A 26,177-nucleotide genomic window follows, 5' to 3' on the forward strand; every position below is an offset into this window, starting at 1 on the left:
TACTCCACCGCGGTCGGCATCTCCCGGGGCAACAAGCGGCTGGGCTGTGCGCTACTCCCCCTCATGCTTGCTCGGCTCCGCCCGCACATGGCTCAACAACCTGCCGGCCGGCGGCATAAGCGGCTGGTTGGACTTCGAGGCCGCCTTCATCGGCAACTTCACCGGCACCTATCGCCGGCCGGGTCGCCCTCAACAGCTTGAGATGTGCAAGCGGGGCCCGGACGAGACGGATCGCGCGTGCACGACGCGGCGGTGCGAGATGCGCAACTCTTGCGAGGGCGTGCACGAGATGCAAGCCATCAGCTTCTTCATGGGAGGCTGCCGGCCCAACACCATGCTGTGGCACAAGCTACGCCGCGAGCGAGCCCAAGACGATGGCCGCCTTGATGGCCATTGCCGACAAGTACGCGCTGGCTGAGGAAGCCGGCAAGGCGCCGGCCGACGTTTCACCAGCCCCAGCAAGACGGGACAACCACAAGCCGGCTGAGCACAAGCCGGCCGAAGGCGGCTCGCATGGCAGCCGGCGGGACAATTACCGCGGCAAGCGTCACAGCGACCAGCCGGACCGCCGGTACGGTTCCGCCCATGTGGCAGCCGTGTCGGACAACGCGGCAGGCGGCAGCCGCCGCCGAAGCAAACGGACCGGCAATGGAAGCCGAAGTACACCTTCGAGCAGATGCTCGACTCGCCGTGCAAGTACCACAGCGGCAAGAACCCCTCCAACCACACCACCCGCGATTGCCACTTCATGAAGCGAGTCGACAAGCGGCGAACCCCTCCCCCTCCACCCCCGCCCCCTCCGGCCGGCGGGCCGGGTGGTCAAGGCGGCGCGAGAACGCCAACCTCGAGCACCACGAGGCTAACCAAGTGCACCATGGCGGCCGATATCTGGCCGAAGATGCTACCTACATCATCTTCACCTCCGAGCCCGAGGACAAGACGAGCCGGCGAGCCGTTCCCTCGAGGTCAACGCGGTCATACCGCCGGTCCCCCAGTACCTAAACTGGTCAGAGCAGGCCATCACATTTGATCGCCGCGACACACCGGCTGTCCTGCCAAAGCCGGGCAGCTACGCCATGGTCCTCGACCCCACCATCGGCACGGCCCGGCGCAGCGTGCGATTTTCGCGCGTCCTCATCGACGGCGGCAGCAGCATCAACATCCTCTACCGCGACACCGCCCGCAAGCTGGGCATCCAGGAGGCCGAGTTGCGCCCCACCCCCACCGTCTTCCATGGCATCGTGCCGGGCCACTGCTGCCAGCCGATAGGCCGGATCACGGCCGGAGGTGATGTTCGGGAAGCCGGACCACTTCCGCACCGAGAGAATCGAGTTCGAGGTGGTGGACCTCGTGAGTCCCTACCACGCGCTCCTGGGCAGGCCGGCCACGACAAAGTTCATGGCGGTGCCCCACTATGGGTACCCGAAGATGAAGCTGCCTGGCCCAAGGGGGTCATCACCATAGCCGGCGACTATCGCCGCTCCATGGACTGCGCCACGCAGAGCTCCAAGATGGCCCAGACGCTGGTCATCGCCACCGAGAAGCAGCTCATCCACGACGCGGTTGCCCTCGCCAAAGCCGCGCAGACGGACATGCCGGCCGGCGGCAACCCGGCTGGGACGACTCACTTCCAGCCGGCCGACGGCACCAAGAAGATCCTGCTGGACCCGGCACGGCCGGACAAGTACGTCACCATCGGTGCCGGCTTGAACAAGAAATAGGAAAGCGAGCTCACCGGCTTCCTCCGTGAGAATCGGGACATCTTCGCATGGACTCCAAGAGACATGCCGGGTGTGCCGAGGGAGTTGGCTGAGCACCACCTCCACGTCCGGCCTGAAGCCAAGCCGGTGAAGCAGCCTCTCAGGCGCTTCGCCGAAGAACGACGAAAGGCCATCGGTGAAGAAATCGCCCGGCTCCTAGCTGCCGGCTTCATCATGGAAGTACTGCACCCGGACTGGTTGGCAAACCCGGTCCTGGTTTTGAAGAAGAACGGCTCTCGGCGCATGTGTATCGACTACACCAGCACGAACAAGGCGTGCCCGAAGGACCCCTTCCCCCTGCCGCGCATAGATCAAGTCATAGACTCGATCGCCAGCTGTGAACTGTTGTCTTTCCTAGATGCCTATTCGAGGCTACCACCGAGATTCCTTTGAATCCGGCTGATCAAATAAAGACTTCGTTCATTACCCCGTACGGGGCTTCTCGCTACACGACCATGCCATTCGGCTTGAAAAATGCGAGCGCCACCTACCAAAGGTGCATGCAAAAGTGTTTGCGAGGATCAAATCGGCAGAAATGTTCACGCATATGTGGATGATGTCGTTGTAAAAACCAAGGAGATGCCTACCCTCCTTGATGACTCGAGAGAAACCTTCACCAATCTGCGAAGATTCCGGATGAAGCTCAACCCGGCCAAGTGCACTTTCGGTGTGCCGGCCGGCCAACTCTGGGCTACCTCGTCTCTCGGCGAGGAATCGAAGCCAACCCGGAGAAGATCGGTGCCATTGAGAAGATGGAGCTGCCGCGGTGCCTCAAGGACGTCCGGAAGTTCGGCTGGTTGTCGGCTTCCTTGAGCCGCTTCGTCGGCCGGGCTGGGGAGAAGGCACGCCCACGTATCGAGTTGATGAGGAAGGCGGACAAGTTCGTCTCGGTCACCACGGGCGGATGAAGCCTTCCGTGACTTAAAGCGCGTGCTCTCAACCGCGCCAATCCTCGCAACGCCGGGTTCAATGGAGCCGATCTTTGTTGTACATCGCAGCCACCAACCGAGTGGTTAGCGTTGTCTGGTGGTGGAGCGCAAAGAAGCCGAAAACGAGAGAACGGCTGGTCCGGCGCCCGGTCTACTACCTCGGCGAAGTGCTCTCCCGATCGAAGCAGAACTACCCCCACTACCGAGAAGGTCACCTACGGTGTCTACATGGCAGCCAAGAAGCTCAAGCATTACTTCCAAGAACATCCTATCCGGGTGGTGGCCACGGCACCTCCGGCGAAATCATCGGCGGCAAGGATGCCAACGGCCGAGTTGCCAAGTGGGCCTCGGAGCTAGCCGCCCACACCATCCTCTACGAGCCACGCACAGCCATCAAGTCGCGAGGTCCTCGCGGACTTCTTCGTCGGCCCGGGCTGAGATGCGGTACACTCGCCGCTGTGCTCGGATTCCACACATTGGAAGATGCACTTCGACGGCTCGAAGATGCGCAACGGCACGGGAGCCGGCATCGTCATCACCTCTCCCAAGGGAGACCGGCCGGACTACGTCCTGCAGATCCACTTCGCCGCATCCAACAATGTGGCGGAGTATGAGCAGCTCATACATGGGCTGAAGGCTGGCCAAGGAGATTGGCGTGCGCCGCATACTTTGCTTCGGCGACTCCGACTTGGTTATACAACAAGCATGCGGCGGCCGGGACGCGAAGGACGCCAACATGGCCTCATACCGCTTCCATGTCCAGCAGTTATCCGGCTTCTTCGACGGCTGCGAGTTCCACCATGTGCCACGAGCAAACAATGAGGCGGGCGACGCCTTGTCCAAGATTGGCTCAACCCGGCAAGCCATTCCGCCGGGTATCGCCTTGGCGGTTATCAAGAAGCCGTCCATCATACCGTCACCGGATTCGGATTCAATATTCGTGCCGGGCTGACCCGGGGGCTGCTCAGCCAAACCCGGGGGCTTCATCGCCCAAGTCGGGGGCTAACAAGCCGAACCCGCCGGCTACCATGCCGAACCCGGGGACTTCTCAGTCCGACCCGGGGGCTTCATCGCCACACCCGGGGGCTAGCAAGCCGAACCCGCCGGCTAGCAAGCCGAACCCGGCGACCACGCAGTCGAAGCCGGAAGCTCCCACGCGGGAGACCCTGTTGGTCAGCGTATTCGAGATAAGATGCGTACCTTCATGGGCACAAGAATTCCTCTCCTACCTCACCAGACGGTGTGCTTGCTGATGACCGAGTCCGGGCCGGGCGGATTGAGAGAAGGGCCAAGGCCTATACAATCATCGACCACGAGCTGTACAAACGCAGCGTAAGTGGGGTGTTCCAGCGGTGCGTCGAGCCGGCTGAAGGGATTGAACTCCTACGGGAAATCCATCGGGCGAGTGCGGCCATCACGCCTCCTCCCGAGCCATAGTGGCCAAAGCCTTCGGCACGGTTTTCTGCGGCCGACTGCGCTCGGAGACGCGAAGAGCTGGTGAAGAAGTGCAACGGCTGCCAACGCTTTGCCAAGCAAAGGAACACGCCGGCTTCCGCCTTGAAGACCATCCCCATTACACTGGCCATTTGCCGTATGGGGCTTGGATATGGTGGGCCCATTCAAAACAGCCCGGCGGCATGACTCATCTCTTGGTGATGATTGATAAGTTCACTAAGTGGATCGAAGCCAAGCCAATCAAGAAAGCCGGACGGCTCCACGGCCGTCACATTCCTCAAAGAAATAATCGTGAGATATGGCTACCCGCATAGCATCATCACCGACAACGGCGGCAACTTTGCCGAAGGCATCTTCAAACGCTATCGCGGAGAGATGGGGATCCGGATGGACCTATCGTCCGTGGCGCACCCGGAGACCAACGGCCAAGTAGAGAAAGCCAACGGCTTGATCCTAGCCGGCATCCGGCCCAGGCTGGTGGAGCCGCTTGAGCGATCAGCCGGCTGCTGGATTGAAGAGCTGCCTAGTGTGCTGTGGAGCCTGCGCACGACGCCAAACCGCTCAGTCGGGTTCACGCCCTTCTTCCTCGTATACGGGGCCGAAGCCGTCCTGCCGACTGATATCGAGCACGACGCGCCAAGAATCAAGCTCTACACGGAGGCTGAAGCCAAAGAAGCTCGCGAAGATGGAGTCGACCTGGTTGAAGAGGTCCGGCCGATGGCCGAGTCCGAGGTCAACCGTGTATCAGCAAAGCCTCCGTCGCTATCACAGCCGGAAGGTCAAGACCTTAGTATTCCGAGAAGGAGACCTAGTGCTCCGGCTGATCCAGCGGACAGCCGGACAGCATAAACTAGCATCCCCATGGGAGGGTCCCTTCATCGTGAGCAAGGCGAGTAGGCAATGATTCCTACTATCTCATAGATGCCCAAGAGGCTAAGAAAAACAAGCCGGACAAGGCTGACGAGGAGACTAAACGTCCCTGGAATGTCGGGTTACTCCGCCCATTTTACACATGAGAGCGAGGAATGTATGTATCCCTTGTATCCCTTTTGTAAGCTATGAAAAGCACGCGCCAAGAGCGCCGTTCCCGACAAGTTTTCGCGTACTTTACCTTGTTTCGCCAATTGGCTTGAACCCTCTCACTCGGTCGGCTCGGTAACGTGATCCGGTTTCCGACGGCCGGCTTCCGAACCGGCTACGGACCGCAACCCGGCTGTCCGGCTGGCGGGAGTAAGGCCTAGGGAGCCGGCACGCGAAAACGACTAAGGGAAGGAGTAAAAGCGAGTTGACTTGCAAACTTTCATAAAGTGTCGGATTGCCGAATTCAGCTCGTTCGGCGAAGTACTATCGGCCTCCCTCGGCGGCCCGCTCTTGATCCGGCGACGGATCGCAAGTCGGACGTACGACCGGCAAGAGCACGGCCAAAGAGTGGGGCGGATAGGAAAAAGCAAACAAGTCGAAAGAAAGCAAGCCGGCACACAAATGATTAACAAACACATTAAAGTGTGCCTTAATAAAAGGATAATTATATTGTCTTACATATGCACCCGGCATCCGGGGATTTAATAAATTGTCTTGGCAAAAGCAACAATCAAAAGACGGGTAAACTAAGCGCCAGTCCGGAGGAGCATCGGTGGAGCCGGCTGCCGGGTCGGCCTCGGAGCACTTCCTCCGCCTCCTCATCATCCATGTACTCTCCATCGGACGAGAGGAGGGTTCGGGTCCGCGACGAAGAGGGCCTTGTCGACGAACTCGGCGATGGCGCTGGCTCGAGCAAGGCGGGCGGCCTTGAGATCGGCTGGGAGCTTGTCCTCCACGCTGGCTCGCCGGAACTCAAGCTGCCCCAGGTCCACCTCGTTGTACCAAGAGAGGACAAAGGACAGCGCCATGTCGGCACCGGCGCGCGTGGCCGACTCCTTCCAGTCGAGGAAACGATCCGGCGCCCGCTCCATCGCAGCGACGAGACCAGAGATATCTTGCGGCGCCGCCTCTTCAGGCCACAGCATGGGCACCAGCTCTTCGGCCGCCTTCCGAAGCTCCCAGCCAAGCTTGGTGATGGGCTCGATGCGGGCGCTCATGGACGCCAGATGATCCTCCATGGAGAAATACTCCGAGCTGCCCTCGCCAGTCGCCTGCCTCCGAGACTCGCGCTCAACGCCAACGGCTGCCAAGGCCGCATCCTGCGTCTCCGGGAAGGCCGCTGCGGGAAGAAACATGTCAGAAACAAGCAAGACCAAACAAGCCGAAATAAGCTGAAAAATGCAAATTTTCGAAGTCCTAAAGTAAGACTGGCGGCAGCCGGCACGAACCGACTGCCCCCAGCCCGAAGATGGAGAATAGCGAAAAAAGATAAAGTTTCAGCTGCCGGCTACCAACCTAAGCCGGCAGCCGACAGCCGAAAGCCGGCAAAGGGAAGGAAACACGAGAGGCACTCACCCGGACAAGCCGCGATCAAGCGCGCCAATCCCCTCCGTCCGGCGCTTGGCGGTGGCAGTCAGCTCCGTGGACTTGGTGGAGACTTCCTCCTGAAGCGCAAGCCGTTGCCGCTCCACTTCGTCCAGCCGCCTGCTCAGCTCCGCCAGCTTGTCCTCCCCGTCCTTCTTGAGGGCAGCGAGTTCCTTGAGGTGGTTACTGCTCCAGGCTGGCGCAGCCGCGTCAGCTCCTGATCAGCCAGTTTAACCTTGCGGGCGGCGGAGCGGCCCGCCTCCTCGCTCACGGCGCATTGGTCGCGAGCGGCTCGGAGATCCGACTCCAGCTGTGGGACCTTGGCGGCTTCAACTACAAGTCGGCCAGAAAGGAAGGTCAGCCAACCAAGACTAGAAAGAAAACAAGACATCAAGTCAAAAGAAGCATAGAGCTCACCCTTGGCGGCTTCCAGCTCGCGGGCCAAGTCGGCCCGGTCCAGCTTGGCCTTGTGGTAATGGGTCACGGCGCGGTTGTACAGAGCGGTGCGCCGATCAGCCACAGCCTAAGGAAAAAAGAGAAAGTTAGTCAATCAAGCGAAACCCGTGCCGGCTCCAAGCAGCCGGCCCATGCCTCGGAGGGCTACCGGGATAATATTCAGATCAAAAACAGTCGAAGCTTACCTTGCTGGCTTCCTCCACCTTGGCGACGTCAGCCGCGGCCCCGGTTGCCATGGCCTTGAGGTTGGCCTGCAGGCCGGAGAAGAACATCTCCAGCGACGCTTGGCCGGGATTCCCCTCCCGGCTGGTCACCTCGTAGGAGTCGGCGCGGAGCCACGCCTGCTCCATGGTGGCAGCCGAGCCGAGGCTGGAGTCGGAGGCGGACGGCACCTGAAGAAGAAGTGCGCCCTTGGCCACGTGCAGGCCTTGCGGTGACGCCGTTGGATTCCCCATCCTCACCAGCGCGCGCGAGTCGGCGCCCTCCGTGCGCACCGGCTCGTCGCTTGCCGGCTCCCTCAGGGCCGGCTCCTCCGTCGTCGGCTGCGGTGGCGGCATCGCTCCGGGCGCAGCAGATGGCCCAGCCGGCCCAGTCGCCTCCGGCGCCTGAGGTGCCTCCTCCGGACTTTCGTCCAAGCACCACCACGCTCGGCCTGGCTCCGGCTCCGATCGTGGGCGGCGCAGCCCTCCCGGCTCCGGCTCCGGTCGCAGGCGGTGCGGAGCTGCCGGCTCCGGCTCCGGTCGATGGCGGCATTCCCAGACCAGCCCCAGCAGCTGGGCCAAGAGGACGAGTCCGGCCTGGGAACATGTCGTCCAGCGTCGCCTGGCGGGCCGGCTCAGCCCGCGTGCCGCGATCGGGCGCCGAGGCCGGCGGCACGGCGAAGGAAGGCGCCCCTGCGGCAGGCGGCGGCGGTGTAGATGCGCGCGAGGAAGGCTGCGGCGTCCGCTCCCTCTGCTGGCGGGGAAGCGGCGACACAACGCGCGGAGCCTGCCGGGAGCCGCCGCCCTGGGCAAACTTGATAGGGGCCCTAGCCGGATAAACAAAGAGATAATAAGCACAAAAGCAAGGAAAGAAAAGGAATCAAACAAGAAAAAGAGAGAAAGAACTCACCCGGCCTTCTCCGGGACCATCTTCGGCTGCAGCGGCGCTGCTTCTTCGCCTTCGCCTCCAAGGCGGCGGTGGAGCCAGCTCGCTTCGTGCCCTTGGGCGCCGAAGTCGCCGTGGTGCTTGGCGGCCTCGCACGCAGAGGCACGGCGGCTATGGGCCCCGTGCCGGACGTCGCCGGCTCCACCTCCTCCTCCCTGCTGCTGCGGGGAAGGGGCGGATTGTGCTCCCCTTGGCCGCCTAGATCGGGCGCTGCGGCAGGTCGTCGTCGCCGGCATGCTCGCCGGCTTGGTCGGCCGGATCGACGAGATCCGGCGTCCACCTCTTCGTCGCCGGTCGCCGTCCTCGGCGTTCCGGCGCTCAAAAGCTAGAAGACAGAAAAAATATGAACATATGACAAGCCGGAAGTCGGCAGAAGAAAAGGAAGTCGGCCTCGCAGCCGCAAGCCGGAAAATGGCAGAGACATGAGACTTACCCGCGCCGGCGGATGCTCCCTGTCGCGAGGCGCCAGCCCGTAGCTCCAGCTCTCCGTCATGTTCGCCTTGGTGATGTGGTTCACCCGGCTGGCCACCTGGGCCTTGTTGAGCGGCGCCTTGGACGTCCGGTTCGGGTCGAACCGGCCGGACATGTGCCCAATCTTGTGGGAGCGCATCTGGAGCGGCAGCACGCGGCGCTCGGCGATGGTGCAGAGGAGATCCTCGGCAGTCAGCCCGCCTTTAGTGGCCGTCGCCGGGAAATCCCACCGCAGGTTCACCTCGGCGTCCGGATCTGTCGAGCGAGCGTTGTGGCTCCAATTGATCCGGCCGACTGGAGGAGCCGGGTTGAACTCCGGCAGATTGATCCGGTCGACGAGCGCCCCGTCGTTGCGCACGTAGAAGAATGACATCTGCCAATTCTTCACCGAGTCGACGGTGGGGATTTTGGGGAAAGGCGTACCGGGCCGGGTGTAGATCGAGGCGGCGCCACAGGCCCGCAGGTGGCCGTCATTGGTTTGGGCCTTCAAGTAGAAGAGCCGGCTCCAGAGTCGATGTCGGGCCACAGGCCAGCGTAAGCCTCCATGAACGCGACGTAGCAGCTCAGGAGGACGCACGCGTTGGCCGGCAGGTGGTGCGGCTGAAGGCCGAAATGGTCGAGGAACCGCCGGAAGAAGGTTGAAGCCGGCAGGCCCAGCCCGCGATCGAGATGCGCGCCGAAAACGACGCGCTCGCCGGGCTCCGGCTTGGGCTCCGTCTCCTTGCCAGGCTCCCGCGTGATCACCCCCCGCGGGATCCGCCGGAGGCGCACCAGGCGCTCGATGTCGTCCTCCCGCATGTAGGAGCCCCTCCAAGATCCGCTGGGGGACGCCATTGACGAGGCCGAAGAAGAAGAAGACGACCACGAAAGGTGGAACGGCGAGGAGGAACCTTGCGACCGCGGCGGCGACAGCAGCGGCTGCGAACGCTCCGTCGAGACGCGCGGCCCCGTGACGCCGGATTGATGGAGTGGCGGCGGCGGAACGGTGGAGTTTTGGTCGCCGGAGTTCGCCAGCGGAAGACGTTCGCCGGAGCAGCGAAGAGCTCAGGCGCGTGGAGAACGACGGAGGCAGGGGCGCGAGGAAGAAGAATAAGTGAGCAAGTGCCGCCTCGGTGCCCCCCCCCCCGCGGCATTTATAGCCGACCGCGGCGGGCAAGTGGGCCTCCACGTGGCGATCGTGGGCCACGTCTCCGGATTTCCTGCGCAGTAACTCCCCCCACGATCGCTACGGTTATCAGAAACGGCCACACCACGTCGCCCACGACCACACCGGATCCGGAGGGACATCGATGTGACCAGACGAACCGACGGCCAGGCCAGGCGTCGGACCGATCCAAGTCGGGCGCAGGACCCGAGGCGGCGGAGACTCCGGCGCGCAGCAAGCCGGAGCCGGACGAAAAGTTCCACTCAAACTAAAACTCTTCAGCAAGGCGGAGGCGCCATCAAATCTTGCGAGAAAGCAAAAACTATACAAGTGTAAAAAGCGGCCGGCTAGAAGCAGCCGGCAAGAACGAGCCGGATGAGGGCGCAGCCGGCTAAAAGGAAATCCTCAGTCGGCCCCTCCGAGTGCCGTCAAATATATTCATGAAGCCAGGAAAACCTGCCTAGGTCCTTCTAAACGCAGGACCTTGCCAGCTTCGGGGGCTAATGTCGGGGGAAGACCCCGGGTAGGGCAATGGACGCGGAGCAGCCGGCTGGCCACGGCCGGCTCGCGGCAAAGGCCGGGCCGAGGAGCAGCCGGGCGGCGCCGCGGCCGGCTGGTCCGGAAGTCGGCTGGCTCTAGGTCCTAGTCGGCCTAGCTACGGCCGCCAATGCTGTAGTTGGGCCGGCTTCTACAAGCCATATCCGACTGGGGGTCCGTACCTCAGACCGACTCGAGGCTGGCGAGTCTTGCACGGGAAGGAACCGGGTTGGTGATCCGGGTTCCCAAAGTCCACGCTGACTTCATCTTCCGTAAAGCACGGGGCACTGTGGAGCAACAGTGCCACGCGCCGGACAGGCCATCATGGCTTACGACGCGCCGTACTGGCAACAGTGGCTGACGGCGACAGAGACACTTCCTCTCCATACCGCTGACCTGAGCAGCCGGATGGGACAGGCCACGACGCCTCAACGGCTCCTGACGTCACCGCCTCGGGAAGGAGCGGAAGCCGAGCCGGCCAAGCCGGCCGGTAGACTATAGGGTCTTATGTATAAAGTGCCGGTGCCTATATAAGCCGCACTACCCCTCTCGTGCAGGGGACGATCGAACACTTATTGCTTTCACCTACCTACAGCGCTGCCCTGTGAGAGAGACCATCGTCTCCCTTAGCCTCTCAGGGCCAGCCGGATACAGCTCTAGGAGCACCATTGTACTGTGTGATCACCTTATACACTCATAGCAGGAGTAGAGGTTTTACCTCCACCGGAGGGCCTCGAACCTGGGTACGTCGCCGTGTCGCTCGTGCCCAAACCCGCTTCCGGATACCGCCGTGAGATCTCTCAGGAGCCCCTTCGATTAGCCACCCTATGGCATATGCCGTGACGATACCACGACACGTCGTGGCAGAGCAGAACCGTCGCAGTATCCTTCATCATGATGCCTTGCCTTCTCAACTTCTCTGCACGATTTGACAGTTCTTTGGCACCACTTCCTCGGAAACCGCTGTAACATTAACTCTCCCCCATATCCCTTTATTTAACCGCGCCGAGCAGTTCGCCTCTTCATCCTCTTACTCCGTACTAGCCGTCGGCAAAAAACCCCCTTCCTCTGTAGCCATGTCTTCCTCCTCCTCCTCCTCCTCTGCCTCATCAGGTCTCTCCTACGTATCTTCTCCCTTCCGTGAGCCCACGCCGGAGTGGGACTCGCTGGCGGCGTACGACCTTCGCGCCCCGGAGAAGTGGGACATCAAGTCCCACGATTCCTCCGTCTGGTCCGAGGACGACAAGTCCCTGACCGACGGAGAAGATGACTTCCAGTTCCTCGTCGACGGGGAGCTGGAGGCGGGGAGCGAGGACGATCGCTTCTCGTGGGACGGCTACACCTCCTCCGACGAGGAGGATGAAGAGGAGGACGACGATTCCTCCGACGAATACCCGCCGGCGAAGCGCTTCCGCGCCGGGTCGGACGACGACGACGACGACGAGGAGGATGAGGCTCCGTAGAGGGCTACGGGAGCAGCGACGAGGAGCCCGCCAGCAGTAGCGCCGGCGGTAGCGATGACGACGACGAGGGCAGCAATGGCCCTTAGATTAGGGACTACTAGTATAGGACTAGTAGTAGTAGTAATCGGCTTTTGTTCTTTCTTCCTTGAGCAATCGGCTCTTCTCTGTAAAAGCCCCCTTATTAATGAAGAAAATATTTCTAAGCCAATTTTGCCTTTCTATCAATTTTGCCGATTGTCAAAGCAAGTCAACGCACCAAGAGCCGATGGCAGCGCATCGGCCTTTGCCATAAAACGCGAGTAAGGCCAACTCTGTTGCCTATTCAAACGGTAACCTGCAACTTATCCGAAAGAGCAACACTCAGATCCCCAAATCGCCTCTCGAACAGATCCAACTCACGGCCACGCGAACCTCAGATCTCAATCGCGCAGGCTCAACCTCGCAGCGAATCCAATGGCGGAATCATCCAACGCCAACGCTATGGTCTCCGGCATGAAGGTAATCCTCAACCGCTCCTCGCTGTCCGAACATAGTGCTAGAATTAACAACAAACATCTGAATTAATGCTTCGTCGCGTCATTAATTTCTAGGTATCAGACATTCTACTGCCACATCCTTCTCTTCCAAATTCTCTCTGTCTTGGCCCTCGTTCTACCGAGAGTCCTGCCCATTTGATTTCATGCGAGGCAAATAGAATTCCCTTCGTGAACCAAAATCTAGATCTGACTTCTTGGGCCGACTGCTTACGAGCCTGGCCTAATCCTCCCGAAGATTGGGTTTCATGGTACAATAGAATCTCCAAAACTCACCAAGCCACCCGGGAAACCGCAGGAATAGCCGATGCTTTAGCTTTATCACTTGTCTCCCCTTGAGAAACATGAAAACCTTCTAAAAACCATCGGCTATTTTTGGTCTGATGCTTTGAATTGCTTCATGTTTGGTCATGGCCCCATGACACCAACCTTACTAGATGTGGCCATGATCACTGGTTTAGACATTGCATCCCCAATCCCATCTGCTTTTAGGCTGCCAAAGGTCCCCTTCACGCTTTCTTCCAAACAGAGTGCACAAACTGGGGTGCTTACCTTCGGCGCCACATGAAAAACAAGGGCCCCGTAACAGAGAAAGAACACCCGCCCTTCCTGAATTTCTGGTTGGAACACTTCATATTTTGTGGTCCTTCACTTGCTCCAACTAAGAATTATCTTTCCCTGGCCTATGAACTTGCCAGAGGCACTCAGCTTGGCATTGGCAAACTGTTTCTTGGAGAGGTCTACGGATATCTCCAGCCTAATGTCCGTTAAACTCGTTCTCCCAAAAGACAGTCAAAACCGGAGGTCCCTGGTGGTTTATTCAGCTATGGGCTCAGCTGTACTTCCAAAACCAGATCCCAAACCTTCCACCCTTGGCTATTTGCACCTTCCCCGATACTAATGGGAAGCAGATCCGATGCACTAGCTACGGCCAAGCTCTATATAGCCTCCCAGGCAGCAAACTAACCTTAAAGGGAGCATCAGAGTGGTTCAGAACTTTCTACCAAGGCCTGGACAACCCTCTTTTTTTTCCTTATACGGAGTCTGAAAATTTTGAAAATCCAGTCTCCTTCAGGTTAGATAGCTTTGCCGATGATGCTGACACTCGGCAATTGTATTCCATCATGATCCGTCCCTGCTTCCTTCCAGTTGGCATGAGCACCTCAAACAGGATCATCAAACCTGGTTATGAGTCTTATCAGCCGGTCGTAGCAGCCCGGCAACTTGGTCTTGGACAGGTATCTCCCCACTTCTTTCTGCACCACCTGACGGAGAGCAGAGCTGATCTACCTGATGTCCTCACCAGTCAGAGGTGTTATTCCTTCTTTGACACTCTAGCCACCCCAATTCCTCACAACCTCTCTTTTACCTCATCAACCGATGGCTTTGAGACTTGGTGGTCAATGTGGAAGACTCACGCCTTCAGGAGGGCTCTGGGACCATTGCTGAAACAACTTGATGCTGAATATGACATCCCTGCAGAACAGGTACCACTACTCACAATTTATTTTGAAGTGGCTTACAATGATTTCCTTTTATAACCTTGCTCTGTCTCCTTGCAGCAACAAGACGGTCCAGATCCTGTAGATGATGACGGCTCCCCTTTCAGATTCCTCCCACCAGCTCCGGTGGTCCTCTTCTACAAAAACTCACCATCTTTGAAAAAGGTTGTGATGCAGAGCCAGCCGATGACACCAAAATCGGCTTCCAAAAGCAGAGTGTCTTCTAGGCCAGCTGCCCCCGAGCCTCGCGTCAAGGCGAGAACAGCAGTGAGGAAAGTAGCTGCCAGGAAGACTCTGAAGCGCCAAAGCCCTACTCCAGCTCAAGAAAGTTTGCACGTAAGTTGACCCATGCTTTGGCTGATTTCATTCATCCTTCTAGGCTTCTGCAGCATACTTGTATTTCTTTTACAGACCTCCACTGAAGAAAACTCCAGTGAGGACACACAGTCCAGTCGAAGGGACTCGAGCTTGGGCAACTCTGGGAAAACCACCACGCAGAGCCAGCCAGACTTGCCACCGTCGGCTTCCAAGAAAAGGCCGGCCCCTGAACCTGTTGTCTCCCAAACTCCCATCAAAGCAGGGCAGGGCAGTCTACGAACAAAGAGCCGATGCATCAAGAGAGCTCGCAAGGAACCGCAAGCCTCTTCATGAAACCAAGAGATTTCGAACGTAACCCCTCCATACTCTCCTTGGCTTATATTTCATGCTGACCCATTGTTGTTCTCATCGGCTAACCATTCCCTTTGCAGACTGATGATACCTCCAGTGGGGAAGTCGAGGAGGTGCCAAAGCCATCCGCCACCCTGGACCTAGCAACTTCTAAAAGTGTAGTTGACAAGGTGGCCAACTTGGCCAAGCCCACAGCAGGAACGCAAGAGCCGATCACCTCTCCATCAGCTGTTCCCCTGGTCTTAGGAGAGGTACAATCTTTTCCCTTAGCTCCACCCTTCTCCTTTGCTGTCTCCTGACGTTTTTCTTATTGCTTGTCAGGGTTATGACCTCTCAAGCTTGCTAACCTTTGACCCTGAATCTATCGAACCGGCTACTGCTAAAGCAAGCGAGGAGCCGGGACCCAGCGCTACACATGGTCAAATCCAGCATCTCAAGGCCCTGCTTTCCTCTTCCATTGAGACATTGGTTGAAGACTCCGAGGCGGTGAAGAGCGTTCTGGAAGACATCCAGCCTCATCTCCCGGTGACGCTGCGAGTGAAACTTTGGCCGGTCGTAACTCGTACCGCCTACGGGTCAAGAGTGACATTGGCTCGTCAGAGAATCGACCTGCACCACGCCCAGCTTCCGTTGAAAGCCGATATCGCAGACAAATGCCAACGGCTTAATGAGAAAAAGGCAGCTTTGGACGCCAAAACTGACACCTCTGACAGTACTGCTGAACTGGCGACCTTGCGCAAAGAGTTGGAGGCCCTTGAAGAGAAGGTTCGGGCAACAAAACAGCTCATTGAAGCCAAGGAAGCTCTTATCGCCCACTCCCTCGAGGAAGCAGAAGGCCTCAAAGCTGAACTGAAGACTGATCTGGCCGAAATCCGCGCCTTGAACAAGCAGCTGGTGGCAGGCAAAGACGAAGATGATGAGGCCGAGATCGCCGAGGTGGACCATGTTCGTGCTGATGCCCTCCATGCCCTTGAGATGTTCCTTCAGTAGAGTCTCCATGTGTAATCTGAGAAACTTCATTATTGAGTTTGTACTCCAGAGTCGATGGCTGTGCATCGGCTTTTTGTTTCTTAGTTCTAAAGTCGATGTCTGTGCATCGGCTGTACTCTAAAAAAAAAATTTACTGGCCGATCTCGTGCATCGGCCTACAAATTTTATTGTCCATTATTCCATATTAGGTGCCCCCCGAGCCGAATCTTTCAAGTGATTTGAAGATATCGGCTCTTGCTGATGAATGTTGGTCGTAGCTTATCCCAGGACCAATGTCAATCTCTTCTAGCTCATCAGCTGACGTAAACCCATATGCTAGCTTTCCATCACCTATTAGATCGACGTTGAACACGGGCAGAACGTATGGCGAGGATAATTTTGGCCGATTGCTGGAATCGGCCTCCATGTTGATTGAATTGCTCAAAGAAGGTCTACAACTTGTATGTGCTCCCTTACAGGAGGGAGTCTCCCTACCACGACTACGTGACATGTTTGCAGTGAGATCCTTGCTTATTATTTTTTGGGGCCGATCGCAGGGATCGGCCTTGCCACGTATGTCGATGGATGTTGCTCTTGTTACTCTATCAGGCCGGTGGATAAGACCAGCCTCACCCCGTTTTTTGTCACCTCGATGCGATCACAGCCCGTCCAAACTAATTCCGGAGAGCGGCTCTTGGTCTTCCGAGTCCCAAATGTTCATGCCGGCTATTGAGACGTCGATCGAGTCATCTGCATGCACAACTTCTACGTCGTCTCCATCCCACTGTATCAGGCATTGGTGCATTGTAGATGGAATGCAGCAGTTGGCGTGGATCCAATCCCTTCCTAACAGGACAGCGTAGGTGCTCTTGCTATCAACGATGAAGAATGTTGTTGGGATCGTCTTACGGCCTATGGTTAGATCCACGTTCAGGACACCTTGCGTCCCTGATGCTTGGCCGTTGAAGTCGTTTAGTGTGACGTTGGTCTTGATCAGATCGGCACTAGCGCGTCCCAAACGCCGTAGCATGGAATATGGCATTATATTGACCGCCGCTCCCGTGTCAACCAACATCCTGCCGACGGGCTACCCATTGATATAACCTTTTAGGTACAGGGCCTTCATGTGTTTGTAGCCCTTCTCTCGTGGCTTTTCAAAGATGATCGGGCGTGGACCGCGATCAAACCGTGCTATCGGCACTTCTTCAGTTCCTGGGGCACGAAACTCTGATGGAAGGAAGAACACCATGTTTGTGCCAGCCGATGTATCTGCATCGGCTTTTGTTTGCTTGGGACGCCAAACTTTCTTTGGTGGACGAGTCTCTTCGTCCAAAGTCTGCTGAATTTTCACGGCCAGATCGGGCCACGCTTTCCTCAACGTGTGCAAGTATCGCGCTTCGGCTTGCTCCAAGCTACGTAGCCGCTGAACCCTACGCTTTTGGGAGTGGCTGAGTCCATCGGGGCACCACCTTGGCCGGTGATACCTATCCTCTTCTTCATCTTCTGACTCCTCAAAGTCTTCATCTTGAGAGGACTCAGCTCGTTTGTTCTGTGGCGGGAGAGGTCCTAGACGCTTGAAAACTGAAACTTCCCCTGCATCCTTCTTCCGTCGTCTACACTCCGGGCAGTTATTGACTGTAGGCAATCGGCTCATTCCTGAATCCCAGCAATGTTTAAAGAAGGGACAGTCCCAGTGTCTATCGATGTCTTCCTGCTCCCTTGACCTCTCCTTAGCGCGGCGCTCACGTCCTTCGTCGTCTCTGTCATGCCGACGGTACCTCCCTTTGTCCTCATCAGACCGATTGTATCTCCCGTCGTTTCTATCGTACTGCCGATGTCGGTCATACTGATACTCATATTTGTTGAGGAGATGCGTGGAAAGTGGTTTTTGGTATCGCACGCTTCTCACTTGTTCCTTGGTGAGGTACCGCTTGTCATCATATCGGGGCCGGTCGCGTGGATCGGCCTCCTCCTTTTCCTTGTTGCGGGAGTGACTGCTTTCCTCTTTATCCTTGCCATGGTGGCGCACAGGCCCTGCCATGTTAACATCGAACGAGAAATCCAGTCGACGCCTCGCGGAGTAGTTGGGTTCCACCATGTTGACGCCAGGGAACGGATGTGTGTCCACTTTCATGGCAAACTGCCCAAAGAGCAATCGGCCTTGTTCTATCGCCATTTGGATCAGCTGACGAAACACCTTGCAGTCATTGGTGGTATGGGTGAACGAGTGATGCCATTTGCGTACGGCCTCCCGTTCATTTCTTGTGCTTGTAGGGATTTTATGGCCTTCGGGTAACTTCAGCTGTTTCTCCTTAAGCAATAGATCGAAAATCTGCTCAGCTTTGCTCAAATCGAAGTCAAACCCTCTTGCAGGCCCTTGTGGTTTTACCCATTTACAGGACACGGGATTTGCCCCCCGAGCCCATTCAGCTACAGCCACCTCCAGATCCGGTGCAGGATCTTCACCAGGCCTACCGGACGCTTGAACTTGTCTTGGTACAATTCAGGGTGCCGCTGGTCATACGATGTGAGTTTCTGCACCATGTGCGACAACGAACTGTACTCTGCTTGGGAAGTTAGATCCTTGATCGGCGTTGCGAGGCCCAGTACTGCCAGATCGATTGCTTCCTTCTCAGATAAACGAACCGAATAACATCGGTTCCTGACAGTCCTGAAACGTTGGATGTATTCAGACACTGTTTCTCCCCGCTTCTGCCGCACCTGTGCTAGATCGGCAATGCCAGCTTCGGTAGCATCTGAGTGATATTGCACATGAAACTGCTCCTCTAGCTGCTTCCATGTGCGGACTGAGTTCGGTGGCAACGAGGTGTACCACCCAAAGGCTGATCCCGTAAGAGATTGTGCGAAAAACCTCACACGTAACGGGTCTGATACTGAAATCAAGCCCAGCTGTGCCAAATATCGGCTTACGTGCTCTATTGAGCTAGATCCTTCTGCTCCATTGAATTTTGAGAATTCAGGGAGCCGATATTTGGGTGGCAGCGGGATCAGATCGTACTCGTCGGGTACGGCTTGGAATAGCCGATTGTTTTCCTCTTCGGCAAGATGCCGAACTGGTCTCTCAAGATGGTGCTGATCTGTTCCATGGTATTAGCTGTAGGGACCGAGCCCTCATGACTCGTTCCAGTAGCATATTTAGCTAGCCATGCTTGTTTGTCAGCGTCTGCTCCAGAAATCCCTGTTGGTGCAATCTGGTTCGTTCGTGCCAAGGCATTGCAGTCCAGCACGTATGTGCACACGTATCCATGTGGGATCTCCTTAGGCGGCTCATATAGGAATTGGCAATCGCTAGGATCGCCTCCAACCTTGTAGACAACGTACGCCGGTGAACCCGGCGGCTCCGCGCCGCAAGCGCGAATGGTAGCGGCGGTCTGATCTGGAGCGGTATCTCTCCCTGGTGAGTCCCTAGGGTAGGTCCTGACGGGGAGTACTGATGCTTCATGATTTCCTGCACCACACGGACCGCGACGCGCTCGAGAGTATTCACCAGGCTTTCAGAATAGCGGTGTAGAGAATGAGCCGCCATGTAATTGATTTCCTGGCGCAGAGCTCTGGTACGTTCCTCCGAAGGGGTAGACAGGTCCACTCCGTCAAGAACACCTTCAGGGGAGAACCCCTTCCACCTTACGCCATGTGAACGGGTCCTCACGAAGGAGCCGATGAGATCGGCTTCCAAGATGGCTTTCATCTCATCATACTTCTTCTTTTGCTCTTCGGGCAGATCTGCGTACGTGACTGGTTCGCCAACCACCTCATCCGCAGCTTTTGACATGGTTGCTGCAGATGTCGATGTTGTTGTTGTTGCAGAAGGTCCCACCGGGCGTGCCAGAATGTGTTGCTGTCAAAAACCCACCGGCGAGTAGCGACGGACAACACCATAGAGCCGGGAGGCTCCCAGGATTGCGGTGGACCCTGGTCCCTCGGGCGACGGCCCGCAATGCCTTCTGGCACACGTCCTGGTGCTTACGAGGGCGTGCCACCTGACCTATACCTGGCCAGGAAGGTGATGGATTGCTTCGACTAGTTTCCTGCATGGCAAACACGTAAACATTAAATACGAGCCCCGATCGGCTCTTAAGTTGTTCTGTGGATCGGCTCAATGAGCCGATTGCCCCATGGTTCATGTTAGATTTATAAGGACATGGGGATCAGGCTTTATCAATATCAAGCTAAACTAATCTACGATAGTCTAGGGTTTTCACCGTATAATCGGAACATCCTATGCGTAATTGAGCCTAGGAGATACGTAAGATGATGGAAAACCAACCCTAAAGAGGCCTAAAAACCAACGTGAAGTTGATCCCCGGAACAATCCCTCTAGAGCTTAATAAACCACACCTTACGCACTGCCGGATCGTTCAACCCGTTTATAAGGCCTAACCATACGGATATCAAACCAATCCTTGAAGAACAAGGAGCAACTATAACATATTAGATCTACTAAATAAAGAATCAAGCAAGATGCTGCCGTTACACCTAAAATAGGTGTAAGGGCAGCTAGATATCGAGGGGTAGCGTAGCTAAACAAGTACATCGTGAAAGCATTGGCGTCAACCCCAAAACACCTAAGATAAGGGTGTTGCTCGCCATCAAAAAGGCTTCAGCACGAGCAACACCAACAACGAATAAGCCGATATCTGCCTAGATCGCAAGATGCGATCTAGGCAGCATGTTGCTTACCCGGGAGAAACCCTCGAAACAAGGGGTGGCGATGCGCCTAGATTGATTTGTTGTGAACGTGATCGTCCTCCTTTCTCAATAACCCTAGATACATATTTATAGTCCGTAGACTTTCTAACTTGGGAACAAACCCAACCGTGTACGAGCTAAACTCTATCTCTTAATTCTAACCGACACGTAACCTACTATAATTTACAGATACACGGGCAATCTTGCCCAAACTTCTTGTACAAGGCCGGTTCGGGAGTATCTTCCGTGCATATCCTCTAAGCCCATTTAATCACGGCCCATCTCCAGACTTGGTTAAATTCTGGTGATAACAAAAGCACATTGCAATCATAAAGGAATATAAATAAGCACTTCACTATGCTATTCTGAATTACTCTTTGGCAAGATAACGAACACTAATTCATCATGTAGGCAAACCTTAAAGATGTATTCCCAAGTACTAATAAACACCCCACGTTGTCACCGTGAGCATTCATAGGAGGTACTAACACACCACAATTCATAGAGACATCCAACTCAAATCATAACTCAGTGAATAAGTATTCTATGAAATATAGCCTAAGAGACCCACACGGTGCACACACTGTCACCTTTACACACGTGGGACAAGGAGTCTCCGGACATCACATAAGTAAAATCCACTTGAATAGCATAACGACATCTAGATTACAAAGCTCATCATATGGATCTCAATCATGTAAGGCAGCTCAAGAGATCATTGTATTGAAATACATGGAAGAGAGATTAACCACATAGCTACCGGTACAGCCATTAGCCTTGATGGAGAACTACTCCCTCCTCATGGGAGACATCAGCGTTGATGGAGATGGCGGTGGTGTCGATGGAGATGCCTTCCGGGGGCACTTCCCCGTCCCGGCGGCGTGCCGGAACAGAGACTCCTGTCCCCCAGATCTTGGCTTCGCGATGGCGGCGGCTCTGGAAGGTTTCTCGTACCGTGGCTTTTTCGTGTCGAAGATTTAGGTCGAGGAGGCTTAAATAGGCGAAGAGGCGGAGTCGGAAGGGTTACGGAGCCGCCACACAACAGGGGGGCGCGCCCCCCCTTGGGCCGCGCCGGCCACCTGTGTGGTGGGCATGTGGCTCTCCTCCGGTACTTCTTCGATGTTCTGGAAGCTTCGTGGAATTATAAGATGCTGGGCGTTGATTTCGTCCAATTCCGAGAATATTTCCTTACTAGGATTTCTGAAACCAAAAACAGCAGAAAACAGGAACTGGCACTTCGGCATCTCGTTAATAGGTTAGTTACGGAAAATGCATCAAAACGACATATAATGTGTATAAAACATGTGAGTATCATCATAAAAGTAGCATGGAACATAAGAAATTATAGATATGTTTGGGACGTATCAATCCTCTACTTGATTTTGTAGGGGTATTCCTTCGGTGGTCCAAAATGGGTGTTTGATAGTGGATGCACCAATCATATGACCGGAGGAAGAGGTGTGCTTGATCAATTCATTGAAGATATCAACAAGAAGTCAAGCATCACCTTTGGTGACAACTCAAAGGGAAAAGTACTTGGGTATGGCAAGGTGGCAATCTCTAAGGACTTGTGCCTTGAGACGGTCATTGTTGTGGGTATACTTTATGGGTATATCAACGACATGGCCTAGATCCGACAAGCCCGGGTAGCCCATAGTTGGTGGTGAGGCATGTGGCCCATCGGGCGGCCCAGTTGCTGTAGATCCTTAAGGATGAAGTCCAGCCCAGGAACAGGAAGCCGGATCTCAACCGACCTACGAAGGAGGCCGGATCTGTGATGACCCATGAAGTATCCGGATCCAACACGTTCTAGAGGAAGGCGGATCCTTGACGTACACGGCAAGATATTGTACCATAGTTAGGCAACTTATATTCCGGCTAGGACTCTCCGTGTAAACCCTAGATCCGTGTGCCTATATAAGCCGGATCCCGGGAGCCCTAGAGGCACAACCACAACTCATTGTAACAACGCGCAAGCGCCCAGATAATTCCAGACAAGCAGCAGTAGGCCTTGCCATCGTGCAGGTGTTCCGAAGCTGGGTAAATCGCGTACCACCGTCCCGTGTGCACTCCGCCCGATGGCCCCTACTTCTTCTCCCCTCGTGAGGATCCCTCCTCCGAGATACCGTCGATCAGGCAACGACAGTTGGCGCCCACCGTGGGGCCTGCGGCGTCTGGAGGCCGGAACCGGGAGGGTTCCGCCATGGGAAGCTACGACGACACCATCGCTGTGGGGCGCGTCCTCTACGCCGGAAGTCTGCCGATCGTCCCTCCGGATGAGTGCTGGATTTCGGCTAAGACCGACCCCATCAAGCTTTCCATCGTCCCAGTCGGCGGCATACACATCTTCATCGGGGAAACCGTCGATTCCGACGGAAACCCACTGGTAAGTAGCGCTGACGCGACCGCCGCCGAGCGGGACGCAGTCGCGAAGATCCGATCTGAGACGCACGAACTTCCCAAGGAAGATTCCGCCTTAGATCTGGAAAAATCAAAGCCCACCCAATCCCCCCTGAGCAGGAAATAACGGTGGAAGACCAATGCAGATCCGCCTGGGTCTCCCAGGTGTTAGAAAAGCAAAGGTGTCACTTCGTGCACTTCATAGCCCATACCGCCGGAGCCGCCCCTCAAGAAGTCGGAGCTGGCCCCGTGCAGGATGAGGCGCCGGAAAACGCTGTCGCTCCGGATCAGCACGAGGTTGTCAGAGAAAGCGACGCTCCGGAGCAAGAGGGTGTCGGAAACCCTGAGGAATCAATCCTCGGCAACCTAAGCCCAATGTCAGGGGATTCCATGGACACTGAAGAGTTCGACCGGAAGGTAAAAGAATACGGATACGGTGAGCAACCCGACGTCGAATCCGCCCAGCCCATGCAGGTTCTCGCAACCGTGGCACAGCTGGATCAGCAGGAACCCGAAGATGAAAACACCGCCTCCGATCCAGGGCCGTCCAACGTAGGATCTCCGTTAGATCGGGAGCGTCCATACGAAAACGTCCTGTCCCCTGAAGAGATAGTCGCGCAAGCTCGCATGGATTTAGTGGCGAAATCTGCCGTCCTCAACAAACCCATAACCCCGGGCGACGCCGCAGATCCGGAGGCTTTAGAGGCCACGAGAAAGGAAATGCTGGCCACAGCCAAGAAGTTCGCCAACACCGCAGCCGCAATAATGGATGAAAGGGCAGAAGCTGCAAACTTGATGGACCGCTTCGAAAGACCGGATCGCGAAATCACTGAAACACTCGAGCACGTCAAGAGCATGAGGAAAGAGTGGGAAGTAAAGATGACCTATGCGCAGGCGGAGGCCGATCGGATCGTTAGAGAAGCAATCCCGCCCCGCAGGATCAACTTCGCCACACCTGTAGAGCAGCAGCCGCTAGAAACTCCAAAGGATAACATGCTAAAAGCTGCGGAACTCCTGGAAAAGAAGGACGAAGAGGTTGATATCAACTACGTCCACAAACTTGTCGCTTCAGCAATGCAGCAGCAAAGCAAGGCGGATACCTCGCGCAGGTTGGAATCCAATCCGGATAACTGTGTATCTACCGCGCAGAAGGACGCTCACGCCAATCGACATCCCGACGATGAATCGCGCACCGGATCCACGGAGCGCAGAAGAAAAGCCAGGGAACACCCAAATCCGATCCCCGTGCCGTCAAAGACGCCTCCGTCAGATCCGAAGAAGGGAAAGGATGCAATGTACACTGGTAGGAACAAGTACCGGAACCCGTCACCTCCGCCCAACGGGTACCCGCGTCCCCCACCTCCTCACCGCCGCAGTCCAGTAGGAAACACCAGGCCCCATGGAGCCGGTGGAATCAACATCCGCGACAACATACCGCCGCCAAGGACCAGGGAGCGTACGCCGGAGCCACGTCGGAACCAGAACAACGATCGTGAGCCGGAGCCCAGAAGAGCCGGAACAACGACCGTGATCCCGAGCCCGGGAGGAGCCGGAATGCGAGCGTGAGCCGAGCCCCGCCGTAGCCGGAACGACGGAGGAGACTATCACCAAGGTGAAGGTAGCCACCGAAGCCGGAGCGAGCCAGCGGGAAGATCGCCGGGAATCGAGAGGAGGAAGCAAAAAATCTTACGGGCCCCCTCACGAGTCTCCCTCACCGCCACCTAGTGGCGGAGGCGGAGGCGGTGGCCGAAGATCTCGTTCTCGCTCAAAAACCCCGGGCGGCGGCCCCCGTGATGCCCGAGAATGCCTCAATGAGTACAGATCTGACTACATCGGCCCAAAATGCTTTGGCAGGATGATTCGAGAGGAACCAAAGCCAAGGATGAACCTCAAGCTACCCGGAAACCTGAAGAACTATGATGGCACGGAAAGGCCGGATACCTGGATTGAGGATTACTATAATGCTGTAACCTTTGCCTGGAGGAACCCCTAATATCGCTTGCCGCATGCTTCAGCTGTACCTTGTAGGTCCAGCCCGGATCTGGCTCAGTGACCTCGAGAAGAACTCCATCTTTTGCTGGTTTGACCTGAAAAACGCCTTCGAGAAACACTTCAGGGGCACCTACAAGAGACCTGCCACAACAAGCGACTTACAGGCATGTATCCGAAAAAGGGTGAAACATCGAGGAATTTCCTCACCCGATGGTTGGCATGCAGAAACGAGTGCGAGAACGTCGATAACCGCACAGCAATGCACACCTTCATTGGTGGCTTGCAGCGAGGAGGACTACTGCGGCACAAGCTGACCTGCCTGGTCAACGCAAATAAGCTAACTTTGGATGACATGATCACCATCGGCAGTGATCATACGGCCGCCGATGACGACGCAGGCGGAGATCTAGCAGCCACAGCAATCCCCCTGCACTAGCAAAAGAAGAACCGTGACAACGGTAACACGCAGCGGCACTAAGCGGAAAACCCCCCGATGACCGAAAGAGTGGCGGATCCGAGCTTGGTCGCCATGGCCTTCCAGCCGCGGAGGCCAAGGAGGCGGAAGAGGCCGCGGCCGCGGTGGCGGAGCTGGAAGGGCCAGCAGCGTGGCGATGAGGTCACCGCCGGAACCCGCGCCCCCAAACTTATGAAGAGTACAGAGACATGCCTTGCCTGGCCCACTTGGATCCGGCTACATGGAAGTCCACTCACACCAACCGCAACTGCAAGTGGGTCAATGATCTAAAATCCGACCCGGAAGCAGGATACAAACGAGCCCGGAAGCACCGCCCACGCGGCAAAGGAGGCAAGGGCAAGAACAAGGACAAGGATGAAGACAGTTCTGAGGCGATGGACGAGGATGACAGCTCGCCGGATCCCAAGGTCGGATCCGTCGAGCTAAATCCAACCCCTTCGAGAAAAAGAGTGCGGGCGCGTACTACACCTTCCTCGGAACCCCAACGATCCGTGCAAGCAAATCAGCTCTCCGGATCCCGAACGCCACGCGTCCCCGCTGTGCCGCAGTATGTCAGGTGGTCGGAAACTCCGTGTACGTTTGATAGAAAGGATCATCCTACTGTCATTCCGAAAGAGTGCTACGCCTTGGTTGTAAGTCCCCGTATCGATGGGTATGATTTCTCCAAGTGCCTCATGGACGGCGGAGCCAGCCTGAACATCATGTACCTGGAAACATTGGAGCGGATGAACCTTACCAAGGAACAGCTCAAGCATAGCACCACCGAATTCCATGGTGTGGTTCCGGGTAAAAAGGCAAATTCCTTGGGCAGCATCAGACTTCCCGTGGCTTTCGGCGACGCAAATAACTTCCGCCAAGAGATGATCACGTTTGAGGTCGTGCCCTTCAAAAGCTCCTACCACGTCATCTTTGGCAGGCCCACCTACCACAAGTTTCACGCAAGAGCGTGCTACATCTACAACAAGCTCAAGATTCCGGGTCCAAAAGGTATGATTACCGTATCCAGGAGACTACAAGAAGGCTCATGAATGCGAGTTAGGCGAAGCCGCCTTCGCAGAAGTCCGTGATATCCGGAGAGGAGCTGCAAGGCTACGGAGCCGCGGTGGATCCTACCGAAATGC

The sequence above is a fragment of the Lolium rigidum genome, chromosome 6 (assembly GCF_022539505.1).
Source record: "Lolium rigidum isolate FL_2022 chromosome 6, APGP_CSIRO_Lrig_0.1, whole genome shotgun sequence".
Lineage (NCBI taxonomy): Eukaryota > Viridiplantae > Streptophyta > Magnoliopsida > Poales > Poaceae > Lolium > Lolium rigidum.